Raw genomic sequence first — 8,260 nt, forward strand, 5'->3', positions numbered from 1 at the left:
ACGACGTTTAAACGTATGCAATTAGGATCCTGCTCCAAAATTCTTATTTCATTTGCTATGGCAATGTTGCACTGGTTACAAATGCGAGTCCCATCATTACATTCTTGGGGTGGATTATTGGCCTCCTGACGCATAAAAGTGGCTATTTCACATTTATGAGCATTATTTTCACCATTTATTCTGTTCATCTGAGCCGGTGGTGCTTGCCTATTACATACATAACAACTTAGTCTGTTTCTAAAAGCCATTGACTGCTGTTCTCTTCAATGATACAATAAAATGAGACTGATATTTCAAAAACGCTGGACGATTCAGATATATATCCTATTCTAATATGAGACAATCGACCACTAATAACCAAACCAATTATGACCAAAGGTTACCTCAGTTGACCACTAATAAACAACAATGACCATTGATCTCAGTTGACCACTAATACCAAATATGACCAACGATTACCTTAGTTGACCAGTAATATGTAACAATGACGAACATGCATCTTAGTTAGCCATAATAAATAAAAATGACTAACGTTGATCGTTGTTGATCAAGTGATTCCCAGATTGGTCGGCGAACTTTCACATTGGGAGTACTGATTGTTTTCTTGATTTTTGCGGCAAACGTCAATGTGATATTCCAGTCTTGTTTATGCGATGACGCGTGACGGTAGGCGTCGACGATTTTACAAAGCTCACTTATGGCCAGTCTACAATGAGTCGTTAGTCGTTAGTCAGATGTCGGAAGAGAGTCGGAAAAAGTCATAAACGTGTCATAAGGCGATCAGAAGTCTGTAATCGGCAATCATAAGCGATTGGCCAAATGCCATCTCTTACGATCACCGATTACAGGCCTCCGATTGCCTTATGATACGCTTATAACTATTTCTTCCGACATCTGACTAACGACTAACGACTCATTGTAGACTGGCCATAAGTGAGCTTTGTAAAATCGTCGACGCCTACCGTCACGCGTCATCGCATAAACAAGACTGGAATATCACATTGACGTTTGCCGCAAAAATTGGCAAAGTTAGGTTTTTTTTATTTTTTTTAATTGTTGTAACTTTTAAACGGTGCAACTACAAACGAAAAGAAAAGCACTACAAACAACTACAAACGATTCTGAAGAAGATGGCGCAAGCGGATTTGAGATATCTCAAAAATTGGCAAAGTTAGGTTTTTTTTATTTTTTTTAATTGTTGTAACTTTTAAACGGTGCAACTACAAACGAAAAGAAAAGCACTACAAACAACTACAAACGATTCTGAAGAAGATGGCGCAAGCGGATTTGAGATATCTCCAAAATTGGCAAAGTTAGGTTTTTTTATTTTTTTAAATTGTTGTAACTTTTAAACGGTGCAACTACAAACGAAAAGAAAAGCACTACAAACAACTACAAACGATTCTGAAGAAGATGGCGCAAGCGGATTTGAGATATCACCAAAATTGGCAAAGTTAGGTTTTTTTTATTTTTTTTAATTGTTGTAACTTTTAAACGGTGCAACTACAAACGAAAAGAAAAGCACTACAAACAACTACAAACGATTCTGAAGAAGATGGCGCAAGCGGATTTGAGATATCTCAAAAATTGGCAAAGTTAGGTTTTTTATTATTTTTTTAAATTGTTGTAACTTTTAAACGGTGCAACTACAAACGAAAAGAAAAGCACTACAAACAACTACAAACGATTCTGAAGAAGATGGCGCAAGCGGATTTGAGATATCTCAAAAATTGGCAAAGTTAGGTTTTTTTTATTTTTTTAAATTGTTGTAACTTTTAAACGGTGCAACTACAAACGAAAGAAAAGCACTACAAACAACTACAAACGATTCTGAAGAAGATGGCGCAAGCGGATTTGAGATATCTCCAAAATTGGCAAAGATAGGTTTTTATTATTTTTTTAAATTGTTGTAACTTTTAAACGGTGCAACTACAAACAAAAAGAAAAGCACTACAAACAACTACAAACGATTCTGAAGAAGATGGCGCAAGCGGATTTGAGATATCTCAAAAATTGGCAAAGTTAGGTTTTTTTATTTTTTTAAATTGTTGTAACTTTTAAACGGTGCAACTACAAACGAAAAGAAAAGCACTACAAACAACTACAAACGATTCTGAAGAAGATGGCGCAAGCGGATTTGAGATATCTCAAAATTGGCAAAGTTAGGTTTTTTTTATTTTTTTAAATTGTTGTAACTTTTAAACGGTGCAACTACAAACGAAAAGAAAAGCACTACAAACAACTACAAACGATTCTGAAGAAGATGGCGCAAGCGGATTTGAGATATCTCCAAAATTGGCAAAGTTAGGTTTTTATTATTTTTTTAAATTGTTGTAACTTTTAAACGGTGCAACTACAAACGAAAAGAAAAGCACTACAAACAACTACAAACGATTCTGAAGAAGATGGCGCAAGCGGATTTGAGATATCTCAAAATTGGCAAAGTTAGGTTTTTTTTATTTTTTTAATTGTTGTAACTTTTAAACGGTGCAACTACAAACGAAAAGAAAAGCACTACAAACAACTACAAACGATTCTGAAGAAGATGGCGCAAGCGGATTTGAGATATCTCAAAAATTGGCAAAGTTAGGTTTTTTTATTTTTTTAAATTGTTGTAACTTTTAAACGGTGCAACTACAAACGAAAAGAAAAGCACTACAAACAACTACAAACGATTCTGAAGAAGATGGCGCAAGCGGATTTGAGATATCTCCAAAATTGGCAAAGTTAGGTTTTTATTATTTTTTTAAATTGTTGTAACTTTTAAACGGTGCAACTACAAACGAAAAGAAAAGCACTACAAACAACTACAAACGATTCTGAAGAAGATGGCGCAAGCGGATTTGAGATATCTCCAAAATTGGCAAAGTTAGGTTTTTATTATTTTTTTAAATTGTTGTAACTTTTAAACGGTGCAACTACAAACGAAAAGAAAAGCACTACAAACAACTACAAACGATTCTGAAGAAGATGGCGCAAGCGGATTTGAGATATCTCCAAAATTGGCAAAGTTAGGTTTTTTTATTTTTTTAAATTGTTGTAACTTTTAAACGGTGCAACTACAAACGAAAAGAAAAGCACTACAAACAACTACAAACGATTCTGAAGAAGATGGCGCAAGCGGATTTGAGATATCTCAAAATTGGCAAAGTTAGGTTTTTTTATTTTTTTAAATTGTTGTAACTTTTAAACGGTGCAACTACAAACGAAAAGAAAAGCACTACAAACAACTACAAACGATTCTGAAGAAGATGGCGCAAGCGGATTTGAGATATCTCCAAAATTGGCAAAGTTAGGTTTTTATTATTTTTTTAAATTGTTGTAACTTTTAAACGGTGCAACTACAAACGAAAAGAAAAGCACTACAAACAACTACAAACGATTCTGAAGAAGATGGCGCAAGCGGTTTTGAGATATCTCAAAAATTGGCAAAGTTAGGTTTTTTTATTTTTTTAAATTGTTGTAACTTTTAAACGGTACAACTACAAACGAAAAGAAAAGCACTACAAACAACTACAAACGATTCTGAAGAAGATGGCGTAAGCAGATTTGAGATATCTCAAAGTGGGGTGCGAGTCATTTTTTAAATGTTTATAATTTTTAATGTATTGAACTACAAACGAAATTTTTGTTACTACAAACAACTACAAACGAAATGCTAACGTTTTCCTTAAAAAAAATTAATTTTTCGAAAGTCGGGTGCTAGGTTCACATAGGTTGATAAGAGGATTACCTAGGATAAGAATATTGTGATTTTTGTTATGTGTAATTAATTTTTCGTTTCCTTTTTCTTTAGGATTTTTTAGAGAGATTTTAATGTTAGGGGTAGTTTTAAATTGAGATATAATGATAATAATTTTTTTTAGTATCTATTTGTTTTTTTAGAAGAGCTTATTCTTTATATTTATTTTCTTATGTTCAGCATGGGAGGAGAATATATTTAGAAACTAAGTTTAATTTAGGTGTGTTAAAAGAATATTTGGTAGTAATATTACATATAATGCCTTTAATTTTAATCTTAATAAATTTATTAATATTTATGTATTTAAGTAGTTTAAAAGGAAAACATTAATTTGTGGGATTAAAATTATATTTTAAAGTAGGGGAGACCGGGGCCTAACCGTCAGTTTTTTTTCGGTGCCGATTTTTAACAAAAAAATAAATAATTTTAGTTAAATGTGGTGTACCACTGTAAAGAGTAAACCTTTAGCTACAAAATTTATATAGGAAATTTTTATCTACGTCGCTTTGTTTAACCGGTATAGAGCAAAAACGACAACGGTGGAAAAATTGAAATCTCAAAAATGCCGGGGTTTAACCGTCACACTGCATTTTCAATACATATACGTACATCTAATCCTGAAAAATGATAAGATACATCTTAATAATTGTTTTTTAAGAGAAAAATATAAAAATTTATTTAAAATTTTTATGCGAAACATTATTAAAAAATAGTTACGAGGGTTCCTCTTTCCGCAAAAGTCACTCGCCCGACTTGTTTCACTCCTCGACGTCCGATGACTCTATTCGGTGTCTGAACGGTTGTAATTCCCGTCTCATCCATATTCCATATGCAGTGAGCCTGGAAATGCCTTGGAAATGCACCCGGACTGCTTACTGACGGATTAACCCCAAACACAAGTTTCAGGTTTGATCGCCCACGAAATATTAGACATCAACGATAATGAAAAAACTACACTGGATTCGTGTTCAGCATGCATTACTCTTTATAATCACGTACCTCGAGATTTGGAGAGCAAATATTATTGCAGATATTACAAAATTTCCACGCGCAGAAAATGTAACTTTCACCTTCCGAAAACACGTTTGCCCTCGTAAAAATCATAACACGGCAGGTAACCTGCCGAAACTCCGTTGGTCACATGGGTACCATAAGCAGCGTTTACAATGTTAATAGCGAGTTCGCACAATATACAGGTTCCGAGATATTTGATTTGACGGTTCAACCCCGGCGACGGTTAGGCCCCGGTCTCCCCTATCTTAAGTTATTTTAAATATTTTTGTTTATTATTATTTAATATTTTAATGTTTATATTTTTATTTTCATTAAGATTATTAATAAATTATTTAGATTTTATAGTTATAATAGAGTGAATAATAATAAGAGTTAATTCTGTAAATATAGAAATTTTTATTTTTATTGATTGAATTTTATTATTATTTATTAGTTTTATTTTTTTGATTTCTTCAATAATTATGGTATATAGTTATATATATATATACGAGGAGAAATTTATTGAACGTTTTATTTATTTAGTGATTTTATTTATTATATCTATGGTTTTAATAATTATTTCTCCTAGTATTATTAGAATTTTATTTGGATGGGATAGGTTGGGGTTAGTTTCCTATTGTTTAGTAATTTATTATTAAAATTGTATATCTTATAATTCAGGAATAGTTACAGTTTTATGTAATCGAGTGGGTGATGTGGGGTTATTAATAGGAATTGGATTATTATTAATAAAAGGAAGGTGAAATTATTGGATGTTAAGGGCAGATAAATTATTAATATTTATAATATTATTAGCTGCAGTTAGTAAAAGAGCTCAAATTCCTTTTTCTACTTTAGTTACTGTGTGACCGAACTCGTGGTTTTTATTATTAAATTTCTTACTTTTAGATGTAAAAACGGTCGCCACTACGTTTAACGCCTGAACGTAGAACGGATACGAGCCAACGATGTTATCGAAAGCTGTAACTCTTCCTTCCTTCCTGTCTATTTCCAAGTTCTAGAATACTCGCTGCTCAGCTTCGTGCGATGTGTAAAGCAATGTCCTTGGCCAATGCCACGCACTATCACTCGGTTCGCGAATGATTCACACAAGGATAGGATGAGGATTATCAAATAATTTATGAACACTTGTTTTAATTTAATAATAACAAGGTTAAATATATTTTAATGCGTGTCGATCATTAAGATCCAACTGGTTACGGGTGTTGCCCGGGTACAATCTCGAACTTTCTTATTATTCGCACAATTGTTGTATATTATCGTAAGAACGAACAAATTCGAAAAACTGGTTACAAGTAATCCCGATTCGCGTTACTAAGTCTTTCTAATTGCGTATTATCGCCTCTCGATAAACGATGTATTTCTATTCGCGACGAAAAGTTTAACTTCCGCACGAGACTATCTTTTATGGCCAGTCTACAATGAGCCGTTAGTCGTTAGTCAGATGTCGGAAGTCATAAGTCGGAAGTCATAAGTCGTTAGTCGTAGGAAATTTGCATCTACAATGAGTCGTAGCGAATAATAACGTCGCAATAATGTAGCCAATCAGGGACCGTATTCTCGAGCCTGCCCTAATGATTTTCGTATGCGACTTTTTATAGATGAGACAATTTTCATGGCGGAAGTTAAAGGTGCTACGCGTGCTATGACACTGCATTATACCGTATATTTGTCATTAGTACGGACTTTACTAAACTTAATTTCAAATATAAAAAAGTTTACTGTGCAAAATTGTGAGAAGATGATGGAAGACGATTTGTTATTAATTTTATTGTCAATGCAAATATGCTATACATTCAATTTGATCGTGTATGGTGTACTGAAGTCACGACGGAATCAAGGAAGGAGGTTAGTATACTTGACTACTATAATTTTCGCTAATTTAAGCTAATTATTTTTGTCTTTTCGATTGCGATCTTATCACATTTTATCACGTTATTGTCTTCAGATGGTGGCGTCGGCCATTGAATAATCATTTTCATCAAGTAGGAGATTTTTCACAGCTATTCCAAGAACTAAAGACCACTGATCATGAAGAATTTTTCAAATATACAAGAATGACTCCTGACCAGTTTAATTGGCTGTTAGAAAAAACATATCCATATTTATTAAAACGTAGCATGAGGCGTCCGTTTCCACCGGAATTGAGACTCGCTGTCACTCTTGGGTAAATAAGGACAATAAGTTTCTTTATCAATACAGAGCTTTATCATGCTAATATTTTTCTTATTACTATATTTCAGATATCTTGCTCACGCTGACAGTGTGTGGTCAAAGAAATGGTCTTTCCGCATTGGCCGCTCAACGGTTTATAAGATTATCCCTGAGACATGTAACGCAATTATAATAGCTCTTCAGCCAATATACCTACCACCCATGACAAGGGAGGATTGGCGTAATGTAGCTGATGGATTTTATGACAAGTGGAATTTCCCTAATTGTATAGGGGCACTTGATGGGAAGCACATCCGAATTCAGGCCCCAAAAAATTCAGGCTCTCAATTTTTTAACTACAAAAAATTTTTTTCAATTGTTCTCATGGCAATCTGTGATGCCAATTATGTCTTTAAATGGGTAGACATTGGTGATTATGGTACATATTAATCCTATCCAAGCAACAATATTTTATTATATTAGTATTCTTGTTTTATTAATAAAAATCTTGTTTTGCAGGCTCAATATCTGATGGTGGAGTGTGGATGCACAGTGACTTTGGTTCCAGCTTGGAACAAGGATTGGTTGAGTTACCTTATCCAGAACCCCTGCCTGGAAGAGATGATCCCTTCCCATTTGTCTTTGTAGGCGATGAAGCTTTCCCCCTTAAAGTTTATTTAATGCGACCTTACTCGAAGCCAAAGAGACGTCGACGAGAGCAACAAGAACAAGCTTCTACCACACAAATACCGACAGTTGAAATGGACAATAGTCAAATAAATAGTGATGATGAAATGAGGACCGAAAATATGCAAGAAGATGATAGAGATATTGGTGGATTGCACCCTGGTCTGATTACAGGTCTTACAATGCCACAGAGGATTTTTAATTATAGACTCTCCAGAGCTCGCAGAGTCATTGAGAATGCTTTCGGCATTCTTGTTTCAAAATGGGCCATTCTACAAGGTTCCATTACTTGTAAGTTAGAGACTGCGGAGTCCATTGTCATGGCCATCATTTGCCTGCACAATTTTATTCTGGAGAGTGAGAGTGACATACTGCCTGCACAACGTATGTATCAGAATGTAGGACTTGTTGACGGAGATGGGCCAAATGGTGAGTCATTGCAAAATGGAGCGTGGAGAACTCAAGTTCACCAAGGCATAATGTTGCAACGACTTGGAAGGGTGGGAGGGGAAACAATCCTGCTCGGGCAGCTATTACACAAAGAGACAAACTAAGGGATTATTTTCTTACTGAAGACGGCGAGGTCCCGTGGCAATATGATTATGCACTAAGAAATGTACCAATTATTAGGGATCCTATATAAATGTTTTTTAATAAGCAACA

The 8,260-nt window shown here is 34.3% G+C and overlaps 1 pseudogene; it reads left to right on the forward strand.

Annotated features, from left to right (window-relative positions):
* The first annotated feature begins 6,876 nt into the window (after window positions 1-6,876).
* Window positions 6,877-8,213, forward strand: LOC139787127 (uncharacterized; annotated as a pseudogene).
* The last annotated feature ends 47 nt before the right edge of the window (window positions 8,214-8,260 follow it).

Source organism: Temnothorax nylanderi, unplaced genomic scaffold (assembly GCF_030848795.1).
Source record: "Temnothorax nylanderi isolate EJ_2023f unplaced genomic scaffold, tnyl_v1.0 TNYL_tig1286_pilon, whole genome shotgun sequence".
In the NCBI taxonomy this organism is placed as follows: Eukaryota; Metazoa; Arthropoda; class Insecta; order Hymenoptera; family Formicidae; genus Temnothorax; species Temnothorax nylanderi.